Source organism: Dermacentor andersoni, chromosome 10, assembly GCF_023375885.2.
Source record: "Dermacentor andersoni chromosome 10, qqDerAnde1_hic_scaffold, whole genome shotgun sequence".
Classification (NCBI taxonomy): domain Eukaryota; kingdom Metazoa; phylum Arthropoda; class Arachnida; order Ixodida; family Ixodidae; genus Dermacentor; species Dermacentor andersoni.
The window spans coordinates 45,933,192-45,952,723 of NC_092823.1; the positions used below are offsets into that span (position 1 = coordinate 45,933,192).

Here is a 19,532-nt window from a genome sequence, read left to right on the forward strand (position 1 = left end):
AACTGAATTTCTCAAAGTAAATTGCGTCAAGAAATTCGTAATGTACTGCTCACGCAGAAGCTATGGACGTGCTAGCTTCTGATTGTCAATGAAACATACAATAAAATACAATTATCTTACGCAGGAACTCAAAGACAAAGCCCTCATCCAGCTGTCGTTTGAGGTTTGTCTCAGTGGCCGCGGACGTTAGGTGGCTGACCTGTTTCTGGACAGCGTTTGCCATGCTGTGCACTCGGCACGCGCCTCATTTCATGAGCCAAATTTTAAAGTGAAAGATTTACTGGCCGCGAACTTGCGATTTCGCCATGGCGGTGCTCCGAGGAGGCACATGACATCACACCGCGTTCCTTGTAGTTGCATTCACCTCCACTCGCTTCTCCAGCTGCGTCGCATGCCTGATAACATGTCGGAGGATTGAAAAGGAGAGCTCGCGTGCGCCGCAACTACAGTTGAGGCGGTAGTATGGACGGCGACAATTCTGATCAGCAGGAGGAAGCCTGAAATCGCCATCGGAACGAGATGAAGAGGAAACGAATCGCCTAGGAACCAGACGAACAGTGCGCCGAACGACTGGCTAAACGCCGCAACATAGCTAGACAACCAGACTAACCTGGACTTGCAATCAAGATTAACCAAGGCTAAGCATGCTTTAGCTTTCGCTACGTATATCCTGGCATAGCCGAGCTAAACAACTGACATTTTTTTCTGCGTGCACGGAGCAAAAAAATTCGGTTTAGCCCGAAAGGCGAATCATATATTCTAAGAGCAAATTAGCAGACAGCCGTAAGAAGTAAGGATAGTACTTTTATTGACCATGTGAATTTTACATATGCGCTTGCTAACTAAATTAACAAGCATGGTGTGAGCGCTCACAGCAAATATGAACACATCACACTTGACGACGGCGAACACTCGTCAAAACGCTGGCGGGGAGCGAGCAAAGTGACCGTGCTGTCTATCGCTCCAACGCAAACTGGGCGCCGAGAGCACAAAGCACGCAAGAAGCTAAGAGCTGTCGACGCATTTAGAATGGGTCCCCATTGCACATCGCTATCTAGATGCGGGTTGCGACCTTGCGCAGCCGCCACATATGCAGTTGTAGCCAGAGTCGAACGCCACCTCTTTCCTACCCTTGATGAATCGCAACGTTGGGGCCTCGCGCGCTACGGAAGAAAGCGCGCTTCCTTCCCGCTTTCTCTCGTTCCGAGCGGGCGAGATTCGGGCGCGATCGTCGGCTCCCCTCGCACGCTTTAACTCGTGCATGCAGCGTGGTGCTCACGGTGACCGTGTTATCGCCCTTGGAGTTTACACGGAACATCGCGGCGAAGGCGCGGAAACGTGCCTGGAGTGTCCATGTAATTGATATTGCAATGAGGACCACCGAAAGTGATAAGCTGTTCTACATGTCAAGAAAACGTCTTGTCAGAAACTTGATCCTTCAAGCCTATAATAATGCAGGTTGGCTTGAGCAACCTTTCACGCTCAAGCTTGTGACATGATTCCGACACTACTTTTCGGCGTCGGTTTTAGACACCATCGTTACTGGTCTGCAAGCCACAGGTGATTGTAGCGAAACTAGTCGAGACAATGTTCATGACGAAGTTTGATGAACGCGCGAATTTGGAAGAATACTAGTGCGGTTTGTATATTTCTCCACTCATTTGTTGTGCGGTCTTAAAGCCCACTTCCATTGTTTACGTTAGAGTTATTTCTAAGGACCTTAATTATACGTATGGAAGGAGATGACCGCTAAATTTCGGCGTGATCAACGTCTACGTGAATGTATAAAACAATCACAATCATAGGCCCAGTTCATGCCAGTGGCCAATGCAGTAGCTAACCATGACCTCCTTTGTTGTGTTTTGTTAATAAACATTAATTCTCAGCCCTCGGGGAAAGCGGCATTATTAGGTCAGACGTTGTTCCTATAGTCATGGCCCTGATACAAACTTAAATTCCCTTGAGCAGGAATTTAGCGGGTTGAGACAGTGAGGCACTCTGTGGTCTCCAGGCAATTTTTGCACGCTAGAAGTAGTGCTTAGTCCAGTGTAAGTACCCACTATGAAACATTTTAGAATGACCTTACGCGTGTGATAATTGCTACTGAAGACGCTGATGCAACAGGCATCACGAAAGAGTATAAGGCTATATATTGCTAAGAAAATGACATCCGCAATGCTAAGCGAATTTTCCACTATTCGTTTATTGCATTTGTGCTATTTATAACTCGTTTTTTGACGAACATGAAATTATAAAGATACTTTTCGTAGTTAGTAACAATTATTGTGTAGCAACTCGCATGGAACATAGAATTCAATTACTTGAATTTTATGTCAGTTTGTATGCTTCCCCAAAGCGCAACGGAAAAGGTTTTTAACACTGTACTACTGTCAATACAATTCCACAGATATACTTCAAAGTTAGTGACAAATAATAACGTACGTAAAATTCAATAGGAAACTCTGTTTACCTGTAACCGATGCTTACGAAGGTGTTCGCAGTTTGAAAGTTCCTACTTAAATATTGCTACTACGGCAAGCTGCGAAACTATGTCCTCAGGCTGCAATATTGAAATGGTTATACAGTACCACATGACTAGTGCTGAAACATACTCGGCTAAAAACTTTTGCATTACTTCCCGTATTTAGGAATTTATTGATTTTACATCGAAAAATATGATATAACATTTAAGATTATATGTATGCATATGCATTCTTGTGACCAGTATATCGCTACTGCTCGTTTCTCACGGAGCGTTCTGTTCCTTCTAGAATCATTGAAACGCATATATTATTTTAAGTGATATGGGTCAAACGACAAGCATTGTCCTGCTTTATTCCCAGGATCCACATGGCTTTCATCTTATTTCTGAAAAAGACAAAAAAAAAAAGACGTATATATGCATGGTAGGTCTATGTATCTTGAAATCAGGGACCGGATAGACTGTTCGTATGTTGTTCACAAATCACAAAGCACTACACGAAAGTTGGTCCACATCTTAAATGAGCAAGAGCTAGATCATCAGCTTCCACGACGCATCAATTGCCCTCTTACGTTGTTTGCCCTCAGAACTACTTTCACGTAACACTTTTTATTTCCAAGTAAGCGTGTGTCCTCTCAGACACGTTCGTGGGGACTCGATGACTAGGACGTTTGCCACCTACTACTCCAATGTACGGAATCAGACATTAAGGCATCAGGGTGTAGGTGAGCCGTATGTAAAAATACTGAAAGATATCTATAGCGGCTCCACTACCACCGTAGTCCTCCATAAAGAAAGCAACAAAATCTCAATAAACAAAGGCGTCAGGCAGGGAGATGCGATCTCTACAATGCTATTCACAGCGTGTTTACAGGAGGTATTCAGAGACCTGGATTGGGAAGAATTGGTGATAACAGTTAATGGAGAATACCTTAGTAACTTGCGATTCGCTGATGATATTGCCTTGCTTAGTAACTCAGCGGACCAATTGCAACGCATGCTCACTGACCTGGAGAGGCAAAGCAGAAGGGTGGGTCTAAAAATTCATCTGTAGAAAACTAAAGTAGTGTTTAACAGTCTCGGAAGAGAACAGCAGTTTAAGATAGGTAGCGAGGCACTGGAAGTGGTAAAGGAATACATCTACTTAGGACAGGTAGCGACCGCGGATCCGGATCATGAGACTGAAATAATCAGAAGAATCAGAATGAGCTGGAGTGCGTTTGGCAGGTATGCTCAGATCATGAACAGCAGGTTACCATTATGCCTCAAGAGAAAAGTCTATAACAGCTGTGTTACCAGTACTCGCGTACTAGGCAGAAACCTGGAGGCTTACGAAAAGGGTTCTACTCAGATTGAGGACGACGCAACGAGCTATGGAAAGAAGAATGATGGGGGTAACGTTAAAGGATAAGAAAAGAGCAGATTGGGTGAGGGAACAAACGCGAGGTAATGACATCTTAGTTGAAATTAAGAAAAAGAAATGGGCATGGGCAGGACATGTAATGAGGAGGGAAGATAACTGATGGTCATTAAGGGTTATGGACTGGATTCCAAGGGCAGGGAAGCGTTGCAGGGGGCGGGAGAAAGTTAGGTGGGCGGGTGAGATTAAGAAGTTCGCAGGGACAACATGGCCATGATTAGTACATGACCGGGGTAGTTGGAGAAGTATGGGAGAGTCCTTTGCCGTGCAGTGGGCGTAACCAGGCTGATGATGATAATGATGATGACTCCAATGTACCAAGTACTCTGCAGACAGACAGCGCCTCCGGCTAAAATATTGTTTAGCTGTTTCACACGAAACGTAATCACTCCTGAATCTCTTGCACCTAGGACTGTCGGAAGCCGTGCGCGGCGAAGCAATTAATGGTAGAGTTTATAAGCGCGACTGAACGAGGACGTAGAAAGCAAGAGAAAGAAAAAGTAGAAAGCACTTCCATTCTGTATAAGGCTCATAACAGGATGACGAGGGAGATTGTGGAGGCCTATGAGATTGCAAAATTAGAGCAAAAGTGCGTAAGCAAGCGTTCGGTGTCGCTATCTGAAAAGAAAGTACGATTCCTCGGATTATCTTTGTGACCATTGCAGTACATGCTTTCCTCATGCCTTGCACGCGGGTACGGTTTATCGAAATGCACCACTGAATGTTCCTCTTTTTTGCTGTTACGTTTGTTTCCGCTCGAACGGTAAATATCTACCTATGCGTGCGAAAATAAAATCTATAGTTGAAAGTGAAGCGCTGTGTCTATGTGTCTGTTTCTTTCTACGTCCTCGTTCAATCGCGCTTATACACTCTACCATGGATTCTAACCAACTAGCCCGCCAACGTCTTTTAACTAAAACAATTAAAACATTTCAACACAGCTTTGAGGGCACGAGCCTTAGTTGATTACCATATCGTGCCTAATGGTGTCTCATTCGTTAATTTGAGACTTGTGTACGTTGCACATCCGCGGAGTTTTGTTGCTTTGTGGCTCAGCTGCCCCAGGGCCATTTCGTCACAAGAAGCACTGTGTGGTTAATCAAAGAAGCGGGGAGACATTACTTCTTGAATGTGAAGTGTTTGCATAGGTTTTGATGGTGAGCTAGAAAGGCACGCTAGACAAGCAAACAAAGGGCCTCGTGCTACAAGAGGCACGTGTATAAAGTTGAGTTCTAGTATAGTGCGGTCACAAATAAAATGCATGTTTTGATTAGGCTGCAAGAGGCGCCACGTTCCGCTCAACGCAAAGAGAAATGGCGGAATTACCGAGTTTTCATTTGCGATTTTGATTTTATAGCTTTCTTTTTCATGTGTAGTCAAACATTTTATTAAAAGTTACCCACTTCAGGGTTCACAACGGATTCATTTCTGTTTATGCGCACTTCAACGCTGTCAAGAAAAGCTTGCAGGCACAGAGATCACGGTTAGGATAGACAACATAAAGAATAATATCGCCTTTGTTTTTCAGCCAGAACATTTTCATCGCGACTGCAGCGGAGATTTTTATGCGTTAATTTTGCAGGAGGTTAAAAAATATGCTGTCTTTCATTACCGAGGTTAGAATCGCACGCACCTAAACTTGATGTCCCGAACAAATTCATTCTATAAACCTGTCTAAGATATATTCCAATTATAGAGGTGTCTGCAACTTGTAGTGCAGCCCTATGTTTTAAGTGGGCTAATATTAACTGTAACCAGTCTGTACCAAATTTAAACGCGCACACACATACTCACATGTACTATTGAGTATATATATATATATATATATATATATATATATAAAGACGTTTAGCTTGCATGATTCTACGGAGCTGCAAAACGCCCGATTACATGCTACTGCATTGTGCAGTACAGTTATTGTTTCGTATAACGCTCACATATACTTAGATATCATGGATAGAATGATACCACAACAGAACTGTTACGTAGATATGAGTTGCGATGAACGAATAAGGGAACTTGTGCTAGTGCCGTCAGATGATTGCCATGATTCATGGCAATGAAGGCCCGCTAAAAAACGTTCAGCGTACAGAGTGTAAGTTTAGGAAATGTATGCTCTTTTTGCACGAAGTTCGGGTTGCAGGTTTCAGTATTGCCGGTAGCACGCACAAGTTACTTCAAAATAAATTTAATTCAGCAGCAGCGAAGTTCTCACAAGCTTTCTTTGTTGATACGAAGCAAGCAATAGAATCGTATTTGCTGTCAAATTTGGGGACACAAATGCAAAACGCGCATCTCTTACCTGCGCATTTTCTTGCATGCAGATAATAAACATAGCGCCTATGTCGCCACCTTCCACATCCAGTATATATCATTACTGGATAACTTCTTCCCCAGCGGTCATAATAATAAGTAAACCAGTATGAGTAACATCCGTTTCCTTTATAGAGCCAATAGTAGCAATCCTTTTCTTTCGGACGAGGTGCCACTCCTGAAACTAGACACAAGAAAATGGGGAACAATATTAAATAGTTATTATGGCTGGCTTCACTCTATCCTTCCTCAACAACTGCTAAAACATTTACATCCAGTGTTAGTTACGTCACAAACATAGACAGGACAAAGGTGCCGCCTCTCGGAGAAAGCGATAGTTTTCAATGAAGAAGCCTGCATCGATACAATGTGGTACAAGAGATAGAGCGGTTCCGATAAACATTTCAAACTTGTCTGTAGGTTTAAAACGTAAAAAAAAACTTATTTTGTACTTACGGGAATTTTATTGAATAGGACCGAACGTTTTTTTTGCCACAGTTACACCTAGCTTACAGTAAACACTTGATTAGGAAAGATCACTTCTAGCCGAGTGAGATGCAGTGTATTCGCTTATTTTCCCAGCATTTTAAGGGTCACTCTCCATAAGGCATCTAACGATGTAGCTTCGCGTGTGAAGATTCCAGCGTGAGCCACTCTTAGCAACATTCCCCTTACCCGCTTTTGGAAATGGTCATAGAGCTTTATTTAAATACATCAATCGGTCTGTCTTATTGATAAAGCCTCCTGAAAGGATTAGTGCCGTGATATTTGAATGCGTTACCACTAGGAGTATCACAGTGGAAGAATGTGCATGCGCCTGAAACGTGGAAAGCCGGTCACGTGATAGATATATGATATATGGGTATATGGTTGGCTGCTGCAGACCAAATTCAGTAAGTAGCACTTCACTGCTCGGAGAGGATTGACGTACGTCGTGTGAGCTCCTTAACAACACCTTGCAATGTGGTGAACGTGGTTAAAATCATAGATCCGGAAGCTCAAAGCAGTGCGACGTAGTGCCACTACGCTTTTCTCACATTTACCGCTAATCGCCGCTAAGCTTTTCTGCTTCTTGGACGCTGGATGCAATATTCCAGATTTTCTCGCTTACTCATTTCCAGCAGTCATGACTTTCATCCCAGTGCAGTTCGCAGTGGAACCCTTGTGATGTCTATACGGACTGGGTATTGATATTGCATATATGCATAAAACAGGAATTGCATGGAGACTGTTCTTTAGTACGCTCATGGTATTTGTCTGTGTTATAACTCAAGTGACACGGAAAGTAAAAGTGCTTTACCATCGCAGGAATGTTTGTTGTGCGGAGATTTTATTAGACAACTTCTCTCTACGTCGGGATAAAACTCATCTTTGTATCATTTATTCGCAGCCCACAATCCCCTTGATTCGTGTCCGGCATTCACCTCACAGTTACAAGTATTTCAATGACACTTTGGCACCGTCTCAAAATGTAATCAATACTCCCCAAGAGGACATGACGAAACCTCTGTGCTGCTTCTTTGAAGTGCTGCATGCTGGACGTTCGGACATTTAAACCCTCGAGAATATACTGTCAAGCCCGGGAGAGGCCTAAATATAGCACAACAATACGTTTTCTAAATCCAGTTTAGGTTTTCTTTCTCAGAAGGTTACTCTGTTGTGACGTCATGACATATGTGGAAACGTGGGAGCAGGACATTGCGACCTTCTGGCACTTGCTGACTCACACGGGCTCATACTGTGCTGCTATAAATACGACGGCGATCGTAGCAGCCTATCAGACTACTGAGGGAGCCGGAGTAAATGTCAAAATGTCGGAGTGTCCTGTTTCCACTTGACATTCTGCTGCGTCATGACCTCACGACACAGTGGAAACGAAACCAAAGCAGGACGTACAAAAACTATTACAATGAAAATTTAGGGCCTTCTGAAACTTGTCGGCATGTTAGCTTGAGTTTAAAGGTGTAGCGCTTTTGTTTAGCTCAAAGATATAATTAGCCGAAATTATTTCACTACATCTTTAAATTTCATAAAGAAAATAGTTACCGAGTATATAAACAGTGACTTCGACTAAGTTATACCTGCGATACATTTATATGTATCATGAATATTGCTTTTTAGTAGACACTGGTCTAAGACTTATGCAGGCCACTTGAGGCAAGTGAATTTCGGCTATAATGAAGCTGCGTTAAAGAATACGATTTCCTGCTACTGACTTGGTGGGCAAGCTCTGGTGCATTCCTCTTGTGAGTGAAACAAATTTTTGTTTTCTCGGCAAACAAAATTTATTTCGCATTCGTTAGTCTCAATATTGAAGCTCCATTTTCGGAGCACAATGCTGCAATTTTCCACTTTAGGAGTCTCCTGGCAGGCAGGGTTTCTTGACCTGGCCGCTACGTGCGGGAAAAGAAACGTTTGGCTAACATTACAAGAAAAAAAGGGCTTAGCACAGTTCCTCCGGTATGCAGCAAAACAACTCGGACAAGACGCGAATTTTTGGTGAGGTCGAATACCAAGCTATTTTCCATAAACTACTCATATTATGCAAAATTTATGAAGTGCTCTTGAAAAACCAAAATTTAGTGAATGGAATTAGTTTCTTCAGAATTAACTATACCCCGAGTAACACCGTGTGCCAACCAACACGTACGAATTTTCTATTCACAATTGCCACTAATTATACATATGCTTGCCACAATAAGTAATACAATTTACATGCTTATCTAGAGAAAGACGCGTTATACACAAGTTAGAGAAACATCTACCTGTATAAAAGGACGACGTAATGGGCGGCAACATAAATGCCGTGCCATTGTCTTCTTTTATTTTTGCACCAGGCGATCAGATGACTGGGAGCGCTTGTGACTGGTATTGCCGAAATATTTTAATAGAAAAGAAAGCGGATACTGTAAATAATAATAGAATCAGGGTATTGAACAAATAAATGTAACCAACGAAGAGCATAAAAGGTACTTGGAAGTTACCAGGGCTGCATTTCTTACGCATAGCTATTAAGTCAAAGGAGCCTTTTGGGTGCAAGTAGAGATAATGTGAAAGGAGAGCATTAGGAATGGAAAGGAGTATTAGGAATGGGACACTGGTAAAAGAAAAACTAGTGCCAGAGCACAGCACGTGTAGAATAGGGACACACTTACTGGGCTAAGGCACTGCCACACTAAACCAAAACATAAAATGAAAGAGGGCATACCGGTTCGAAACGGTTACAGTTAACGTCGCCATAGTATACTGCGCTAGTTCTGTGTTTTTTCTCTTCGATCAATTCAGCGCGCGCAAGAGATAAGAAAACTAAAGACTATAACAGACGGTCCCGAAGACTCCCGTGACCCATGTTCACTCAATGAGCGCGAGTGGTCGCGCTCACAACGCTAGCGTCATAGTGTTACTACGCACTCCGTCGCATTATATATGAAAGAAATGTTATTTTCCATCAAGCTGCACAGAACTGTTTGTGGTGATGATTAGTGACTTTTAAAAGGCAAGTTCAGGCGCAATAACCTTGGTGGTCTGTTTTGCTTATACTTGGGGCTTCCAATAATTTTGTCTTTTTGAAATGTTTCCATTGAGCGCCTGTTTCTGCACTTGATGAGTAAGTATGAGTTGCGTGTTTATCTTTTATTTTGTTTCAGCTTGAGTAGTTTCTCGTTATGTCAGTTATTGCTGCAGATATAATTTTTTTATTTGGCTACCAAATAGCCCAACGTATATTGCGCACAACTTGCGCGCATGGCGAAATGCGTATTCTCATTGGCTGCCCTAAGGATCCTTTTCTAAGCGCCGCCATATTGCATAAAAAGGACGCAACCTATATAAACTTTACAAATGACCCATGCGTCATCTAAAACCATTGTCACTATGACAACGCTCAATCCATTGCCAAGCGATATAGCTTAGCGGATACAAAGGTCCCTTTGGTAGATAACAGTGCATCTGCAAGTATTATTCGTGTACGTTGGTGTGCAGACGTTGTATTTCCAGACACTGCAAGAAAAGATTGAAGTCATGGCTAAGCGATACGAAAATATAGTTTAAAATGCGAATTCTCGGAAATGCTTCTTTTCGCGCGAACGCCGCACATGTACGTAAGGAAACCCGCACGCCTGGTGCTGCCCCAGAAATTTTACTTACAGTGCCCATTGTGCTCGAAAGGATTACCTGTCATGCGCACTTCCAGTGGGCCAGGTATAGACACTCCTTTGTAACTGAAGGCTTAAACATTGGTGTGCGAGGGAATGTGCGCCGTCCATTTTCATGAAATTTAGAGATTTGAAAAGATTCGTTTCCCTGCACACAAAGCATATTCCCGTGTAAATCGGGAACTTACATATGTTAGAGGTTATTTACTTGCAGTATAAGCCCTGTAATCCACTTTCGCAGGTTGGAATGAAGGTGGATTTTTAAATTATGTAGAGCGTTATATTCTGGAAATTGTGCTGGCAAGAAATACATATGTTGTTGCGATGCTATGACTGTTGCAATGAAGGCTGCAATGAAGATAGCTTCAATCATCAAACAGATCGTCTGGTAAAGGCTGGTTATCTCAAGCAGCTGCCAGTGTCAGTGTCAGAAACTATCCTCAGTAGTTTGAGCAAAAATAGAAAAGAACAACGGGTAGATTCGATGACAGGAAAGGTAAAAGTAGAAACCACTGTAGTTCCTTATTTTCTTCATGTCTCCCATAGAATAAAAAAGATAGCTAACAGAGCATGTGTCAAAATAGTTTTTTCGGCGCCGGATAAACTGGGAAGATGTGAAAAATGGTTAGTAATCATTTCGTTTCAAGAGAGGGAAAAATCAAACATGAAAATCAACTCGTCTCTTGTAAAGAGGGAGTTGTCTACGCCATTCCGTTGTCATGTGGCAGGCTTTATGTCGGTCAAACGGGGAGATGCCTTAATGAACGCCTGAAGGAGCACAACAACAATGTGCATAACACATTAAAAGGGCATCTTGGCATCCACTGCAGAGACGGCGACAGCAGGGCTTGCCACCCTGACTTCGCTCGAACACAAGTTTTAAGTAAACATAGTAACCAACTAACGCGTGAAATCATCGAAGCAACGCACATCGCCTGGTCAAAATACGCATGCGTTAGTAAATCTTCCTTATTGATTACGTCCAATGAACTGGCATTTTTAGCGGGGGGGGGGGGGGGGGCATATGATGATTACAGTTATCTGTCTTGTTCAGTGCAGCATGTATGATTGACTGTGAATATATGCATGGTCTTTTTTTGTTTCTCCTGTTGGTTGGAGCTGTTATATATTGTTATTTCCAAGCAATAAACTTCAGTTGCAAGTCAGCGCTCGCCCGTGTCGTTTCTCCCTGCTTGTCCCCGTCAAAACCGTGCTGTTCTGTTTAAAAAAAATGTTGCAATGAAATACACAACATAAATAAAGGGAAAATCAGACATCCACCCGTTCGTAGCAATTGCTACAAAGGAAACCCATACGGGTTCCTCGAAAGAAAAGCCTCATAGTTGAAGAAAAATTCGTCCTGGTCCGGGACTCGAACCCGGGACCACCGCCTTTCCGGGGCAGCCGCTCTACCATCTGAGCTAACCAGGCGGCTAGCAGATGGCAGGGCGAAGTCGAATTTGTCGACAACACACGAGGCAAAGGCAAGGTTTGACGTAGTAGTTCGGCGGAAACCCGCAAGGTGGAGAGAAGTAATGAATAAAGGGAAAATCAGACATCCACCCGTTCGTAGCAATTGCAACAAAGGAAACCCATACGGGTTCCTCGAAAGAAAAGCCTCATAGTTGAAGAAAAATTCGTCCTGGTCCGGGACTCGAACCCGGGACCACCGCCTTTCCGGGGCAGCCGCTCTACCATCTGAGCTAACCAGGCGGCTAGCAGATGGCAGGGCGAAGTCGAATTTGTCGACAACACACGAGGCAAAGGCAAGGTTTGACGTAGTAGTTCGGCGGAAACCCGCAAGGTGGAGAGAAGTAATGAATAAAGGGAAAATCAGACATCCACCCGTTCGTAGCAATTGCTACAAAGGAAACCCATACGGGTTCCTCGAAAGAAAAGCCTCATAGTTGAAGAAAAATTCGTCCTGGTCCGGGACTCGAACCCGGGACCACCGCCTTTCCGGGGCAGCCGCTCTACCATCTGAGCTAACCAGGCGGCTAGCAGATGGCAGGGCGAAGTCGAATTTGTCGACAACACACGAGGCAAAGGCAAGGTTTGACGTAGTAGTTCGGCGGAAACACGCAAGGTGGAGAGAAGTAATGAATAAAGGGAAAATCAGACATCCACCCGTTCGTAGCAATTGCTACAAAGGAAACCCATACGGGTTCCTCGAAAGAAAAGCCTCATAGTTGAAGAAAAATTCGTCCTGGTCCGGGACTCGAACCCGGGACCACCGCCTTTCCGGGGCAGCCGCTCTACCATCTGAGCTAACCAGGCGGCTAGCAGATGGCAGGGCGAAGTCGAATTTGTCGACAACACACGAGGCAAAGGCAAGGTTTGACGTAGTAGTTCGGCGGAAACCCGCAAGGTGGAGAGAAGTAATGAATAAAGGGAAAATCAGACATCCACCCGTTCGTAGCAATTGCTACGACAAAGAAGACAATTTTGTCGTAATGCCGAAGGGCGCCTTTGGTGTAAAAGCGCAAAAAGCCATTGGCAGGAACTTTACTCCCATAAAAGTTTGTTTGTCGGAAGCTTAGGAGGTGTTTTGGGGATTTTGTGAAGAGAATGAGCAGCAGCAACTCCCTAAGAGCGTTGATAAGAGCCCGTATAGTTCTTCGAGTGTGATTTTAGTGCAAAATATCTACAAGCAAGACATTCCTTTTAGAGCGATAGTAAGTGAGCGCGGCACTTGACAACTTCAAGTTAGTAAGTTTTGGCTAAAGGGCCTGAAACAACATCACATTCCTGATTATTTTTACAGATAAACTCTGATTACATCAACAAAATTTTCCAGCAAAATTAGAATGGAGGTTTTGCATTCGCGGTTGACATTAGGGGCCTGTTCTATTTCGTGCCTCACGACGCGTTGCTTAGTGCTGTTCGGCAGTGTACTCAAGCCAATGGGGATGTTTTTTTTATCAAAATACTATCGCTTTTTGCGTGAACATTTCAGTACTTTTATCTCATTTGACAACCTGTTGTTTTTGCAAAGGAAGAGCACATGGATAGCGTAGTGCGTGTGCACTATGCTATGCATAGCACTTTGTGATATATTCCTGTCAGAAAGCGAGAAAACTTTTGACAACAGCCTCCACGATTCACATGTGTTTAATGTATTTAGACACGTTGATAAGATTGTGGTTGTGACGGAGCAAGGTAGTAGTTTTAACCCTTGTCATGTTTAAAATATTTTAGATGATTTGAAACATCACGGGAAACGCCTGTCATTCATCTTTAAACTCCCCGTAGACAATACCTTGCAGTCCTGGGGTTTAAGCTTCACGTTCTGAAAGGATCATGTTTGCTGGTGCTATTCACCGCGAGAAAAAAAGGAACTTCTGTCTTGCGACTGCGCGCATTCTGAGCATGTCAAAAGAGCTACTGTTTCACTCTGCCTGTGGTCAGCATTGAAGGGGTCCTGTGAACACAATATGCCGAAATGTTTTGACAAGTAGTTCTTTAGGCTTTCAAAGCCCGCTACTCTCGTTCGGCCCTGACATCAGTGACCGAATCGCTGCAACAGAAGATAAAAGTGGGCACGCCAGCGAATGAGGCAACAGCCGGTGAGTGCAGTGGCCTAGGGCCGGAAGTTAGGCCGAATGCGCATAAGATAAGGCTCGATTTGAAAAAAAAAAGTGGCGAATAGGTACAGAGTGTCTGTCGTGTTTTCCGCAATAAACAGGCTGGCCCAACTGTCTCGCTGCTTAAGAGGAAGCTTTAGCTCGGGCCAAACACCAACGCGGCCTATTCAAATTAATGTAAAACGCAAAAACGTTTTTCTCAGATATCCGCTGGACCGATTTTATTGAAATTTGTTGTATTTGAGAGAGAAAGTTAAATTCTAGTGTCTGTTGGAAGCGGAATTTCAATGTAGGACCTGAATTTTGTTAACAAGATTTTAAAAAATTCGCAAGTTCGATAAAACATTCAAGCACACAGTTTCCACATTAATAGTTCGGCATCAATAACAGGTACGGTGGTTCTGTAAACGGCAACCATTAGATCAAGTGAAAACTGACAAATTCTATGTCATTTCATATCTTACGTGAACTTGTTACGTTGTTTACAAGGGGCCTGCAAAATCTGTATTTCCATATTAGTAATTTTTTTAGTACTATTAGATGCAATTCTCGGAATTGTGGTGTTACTTTTCATTGCTGAGTTACAGAGTTGTAAACTTGACAGTATCTTTTTCTGAAAACATTCGATTTTTACATAAAAAATGACCTAAATCATGAATTCGAAAGCATTAGCCACTAGATTTTAAGTCTTTCTTTTAAATGCAACAAACCTCGTTAAATTCAGCGTAGTAGTTGCCGAGAAAGACAAATCGTGTTTTTACATGTATTGGATAGGAGCACATGAGCTAAAGCTTCCTCGTAATGGGGAGCTCTAAAATAGGCTGCCAAGTAAGACCCGTCGAATGTTACGTACGTTGCGCCACAAAGGTAGTTAAGGAAATGCCCCTGTCTTGTGGAAAGTCCTATGTAGGACAAAGAGGCCGCTGCGTCAATCACCGAATGAGGGAGCATGCTAAGAACTTAAAGAAGGGCTTCGCTGTACATCTTTCAGAGCACTGTAAATCGTGCCCTTGTAAGCTGTGATCTCGCGATGTGAAATCTTTCGGCTGAAGTAAAGATGATACGGCACATGAGCTATTAGAAGCGTTTCACATAAAAGAAAAAAAATACAATAGTGCTTGTGTAAGCCGGTGTAAGCTGCAACACGATAGCGCACGAGCGCCGTCACATGGTTTTATTTCATATTAAACGCCGAAAAAAATCACCACGGAGCATGTACGTTGCCACAGAAAATTAGATCGGTCGCTTCTGAACCCCCTCTACAACACAACGAAACGCACTTGGTCCTAAAGTGATTATTAAAATCTTGGCTACTTATTCTTAGTTAATTAACTAATTAAGCGGAATATAACCGATTACTTAAGGAGCATCACATGACGGCACATCGTACGCCGTTGGTTTGATTCAGCTGCGGCTATGCACTTCTTTTAAATCCTTGGCGAAAGTGACGTGACGCGTCCTGTGTCCCTTTTGTAATTGTGTCTTCGTGTCACATTATGTCGTTGAGTAAACCTCGCTCGCCTTAACTTGGTTTACTTGGTATGTGAAATTAGGCATGTGTGACACATCGGTAAGCCTCTTTGATGTCAGTTTGGATCACTGGGGATCTGCAACTGGGCATATGCCATTCTTCGGCTAAATTGATGTGGGGGCCATATTTCAGTGAGCGTTTTTAATGTCAACTTAGGTCACCGGTTATGTGCGACAGGGTATGTGCCACTCCCTAATGAACCTCTCTTGCTCCAACTTGGGTAAATAGTTAAGTGGTCCAGGATGCGGGCTGCTTTTCAATGACAAAGAATTATTGAAATTTCTTCAGTACCAGGTGAAGTCCAACCCACGTCATATAAGTCATACAATCTCGCCTGAATGTATGTTCGCCGAAACGAAAGCATGAATATTCCAATGGTGGCGCTAGAGGGCGCAGCTTGTCCGTACGCAAGCGCTTTAGAGAGGAGTCTGGCTGCATACACTCCTCATACATTTGCGCTTTAGCAGTGACAATGTGGTGAATTGAGAGACTGCTGCAACGCTAATCACTGTAACGTCTACACTGATCGAAAGATGAGCTCCGTGTTATTAGCACCGGTCACCTGGTTGTATCGAAGAATTCGCAGAGATTGACGAAGATTTTGATTCGGTACAATAGTAAGTGCGCATGGCAACTGATATTTGTGGTGCGAATAAAAATAATTTCGAGAAATGTGGAAAATATTTCACTCAGGTAGGTATGAGCTTCGGTGCGGTGTGAATTAGCAAAGTGGAATAATCAACTTATGAGGTTTCGCGCTCCATATAAGCGAACAGAGGGCTCGAGACTCACGTTAGGGTAGGCAAGAGGTTGACGAGATTGTATGTGGACAAACAAACACGTTGCCGTGCAAGAGACTATATCTGGCGCAACAACAGTGCATCTATCCTTGGTGGGCATTGCATTTGAGCATGTGAACTTAAACTAGGCCTGGGTGGGCAGCCCAATCATTGGATGCCTCTACAACTTGAGAGCTATATGAGCGCTACCTTTTCAGACAATGCCACTGCCTTTTTGTTCTACACAGGAGTTGCAAGAGCATTTTAATCTTTCCTTTCACTTTCTCTATTTAGTTTCGCATATTCATACAATTCTTGCATATACTTGGCATTATTGTGCGCCGTGTAGATATTGTCTGAAGAGCACGTTAGTTGGATTGGTATTGTATTTTAGAAATAAAATGAAAAAAACTCGGCTTAAAAGTACCAGAAGAGACACACTAGGCCGGCCATACTACGTACATGATAGCAAGCAGAAAACTGATGCATGTACAGTCCCAGAGGTTAAAATATTAGCACAAGTGACTGGTGGCTGGAGCAGTAAAATCGCGACACGCAGCACTGTTGTTAACGAGCGCCCCGATAGCGAGAGTGCCAGGCACATTCCATTTCCAAATTAGAGGTGGGCGGCAGAAAGAAACCCATTGTAAAGCCTGCATTTCGAAAGTTATCATGTGCTTCACTTTCGGGCAAAGCTACGCACCAACGAAGCTGCGATAAAGAAACTACCTTGGTTAATAACGCCCATGCATAAAAAATGTTGCCTCTATTCTATTCCACACTGTGAAAGTGAATTTACAGCCAAGTTGTTGCCGACATCAGGCAAGCACAGCCGACGTTAAGAAAGCACCGCCACCACAAGCCAAATTTGTCACGCACGCACACGCGTGTGCATAAGTGCAGCATACATCCTCATTGCTCTAGACTCTTTGCCATGCGCAAGTGCCTTACTGCAGTAACTGAATTTCTCAAAGTAAATGGCGTCAAGGAATTCGTAAGGTACGACTCACGCAGAAGCTACAGAAATGATAGCTTCTGAGTGTAATTCGAATATACGATAAAAAATTTGGAGGACGCTTAAGCTTCGCCTTTAAGAAGTGAACGCGAGAGCGTTCAAAGACCCCTTGCTGCTTTTCAGGCTTCCCGGCAACTGTAGCTTATGTAACCGTAACGCTTACCGGGAAACGCTGGCTGCGAACGCTATGCACAAAGGCGAGCTTGCTGATAGAAGCATGGCCTCTTGCGTCGGTCGATCTCTTGTTGTTGTTTCGCACTTTTAATATTTCAGTCTGAGAAGAGCTAACATAAAACACATGCGCTGTCGGTGTTTCTTCCATTACGTTTGTTTGTGGGCTGCCATTCTCAAGATTTCGAGGAATAACTTTGTAAAGAATGCAAGACACGATATAAGCAACGTTGGCTATGCGGGGTTCGAAATTTCGTTCGAAATTACTTATTAAACGCAAGAGTATTGGGGCATCCTGGCACCGGTCCCCGCTCGGCCCCAATGCGCTCAAACGAGGCGAAGGGGAGAAGCGGGCGAGTGGCGCGCCACCTGTAGTGGCAGTGCCGTACATTGCGAGCAGGGGGTCTTCTGTGTTTGCCGCAAGATGGCTCTGCGTGTGCGCCAAGCGCAGAAGAAATGTAGTGGAAACGTACTTCGCTACTCGTTGAACTGTGACTTCTGTAATTTACATGCTCATAGTTACCGATATACACCGCAGTATAACATTCTACGGCACGTTTCAAAGGCAACACCGCATTCACTAGAGGCGGTTTTTCCGCGCTTTGAACTATCGAACTCAAGGCTGAGTGGCAGCGTCTCCGTCTCACACTACGGAGACCATGGTTCGGTTCCCACGCAGCCCATCTTGTAAGTTGTTTTAATTTATGAATTATCTTCCCGGATTTTTCGCTCACGGCCAACGCCGCAGACAGCGATACAGATGACACAGGCTTTTCTACGACACGAGCTCCTTAACGCTGTCGCGTTAATACAATTCGGCTACGCAGGAACCCAAACACAAAGCCCTAATCAAGCTGCCGTTTGATGTTTGTCTGAGTGGCCGCGGACGTTACGTGGCTGATCTGTTTCTGGAGAGTGTTTGCTATAATGTCGATCACGGTTGATGCGCATGCATTTCATGAGCCAAATTTTTCCTGAGCTCACAAAGCAATAAAAGTCGCAGTTTCGCCCGAAAGGCAAAGCATCCATTGCGATAGCAAATTAGCAGACAGCCATAAGATGTAAGGATAGTACTTTTATTGGACGTATCAACTTTGAATATGCACTTCCTAACTAAATTAGCAAGCACGGTGCCAGCGCACACAGCCAAAATGATCACACCGCACTTGATGACCGTGGATACCCGTTATAAAAACGCTGCCGCGAAGCGAGCGAACTGGCCATGCTGTCCATCGCTCCAACGCAAACTGAGCGCCGAAAAGCCGAAAACACACAGCACGCAGAAAGTTAAGAGCCGTCGACGCACGTAGAATCGGTCCCCATTGCAGATCGCTATCTAGATACGGGGGCGTTACCGCGCACAGCCGCCACATATGCAGTTGTAGCCGGAGTTGAACGCCACCACCCTCCCTTCCCTACCCTCGATGCTTCGCAACGTTGGGTGCCTCGCGTGCTACGTACGGATGGCAGCGCGCTTCCTCCCCGCTTTCCCTCGTTTGGAGTGGGCAAAATTGCTGCGGGAGAGAGATGCTGTTCTGCATGTCAAGAGAACGTCTTGTCAGAAACTTGATCCTTCAAGCCCACAATTACGCAGGTTGGCTTGAGCACCCTTTCACGCTCAAGCTTGTGACAGGATTCCGACACTACTTTTTGGCGTCGGCTTTAGACACCGTCTTTACTGCTCTGCACGCCACAGGTGACTGTAGCGAAACTAGTCGAGACAATGTACATGACGAAGTTTGATGAACGCGAGAGTTTGGGAGAATGCTAGCACAGTTTGTTTATTTTCCAACTCATTCGTTGTGAATTCTTTAAGCCCATTTTCATTGTTTACATTACAGTTGTTTGTAAGCACGTTAAATATACTTATGGAATGAGATGACCGCGCTAAATTTCGGCATGGTCAACGTCTACATGAATGTATCAAACAATCAAAATCATGGGCACAGTTCATGTCAGCAGCCGATCTAGTTTCTAACCATGGCCTCCTTTGTTGTGTTTTATTAATAAACACGAATTCCCAGCCCTCGGGGAAAGCGGCATAAGTAGCTAGGACTTTGTTCATCTAGATGTGGCCCTGAAA

At 43.9% G+C, this 19,532-nt stretch overlaps 1 long non-coding RNA gene and 4 other non-coding genes across 5 annotated transcripts; all 5 read right to left on the bottom strand.

Moving 5' to 3' along the window:
• Positions 1-2,790: 2,790 nt before the first annotated feature.
• LOC126543136 (uncharacterized) lies at positions 2,791-8,631 on the bottom strand. Its single transcript, XR_007601940.3, has 3 exons — positions 8,432-8,631; positions 6,205-6,399; positions 2,791-2,868 (listed from the first exon to the last, which is right to left on the bottom strand). It is a non-coding gene; the product is annotated as an uncharacterized lncRNA (long non-coding RNA).
• Positions 8,632-11,725: 3,094 nt separating this feature from the next.
• TRNAS-GGA (transfer RNA serine (anticodon GGA)) lies at positions 11,726-11,800 on the bottom strand. Its single transcript has one exon. It is a non-coding gene; the product is annotated as a tRNA-Ser (tRNA).
• A 207-nt stretch (positions 11,801-12,007) lies between these two features.
• Positions 12,008-12,082, bottom strand: TRNAS-GGA (transfer RNA serine (anticodon GGA)). The gene has a single exon. It is a non-coding gene; the product is annotated as a tRNA-Ser (tRNA).
• Positions 12,083-12,289: 207 nt separating this feature from the next.
• TRNAS-GGA (transfer RNA serine (anticodon GGA)) lies at positions 12,290-12,364 on the bottom strand. Its single transcript has one exon. It is a non-coding gene; the product is annotated as a tRNA-Ser (tRNA).
• A 207-nt stretch (positions 12,365-12,571) lies between these two features.
• On the bottom strand, positions 12,572-12,646 carry TRNAS-GGA (transfer RNA serine (anticodon GGA)). The gene has a single exon. It is a non-coding gene; the product is annotated as a tRNA-Ser (tRNA).
• Positions 12,647-19,532: the final 6,886 nt, after the last annotated feature.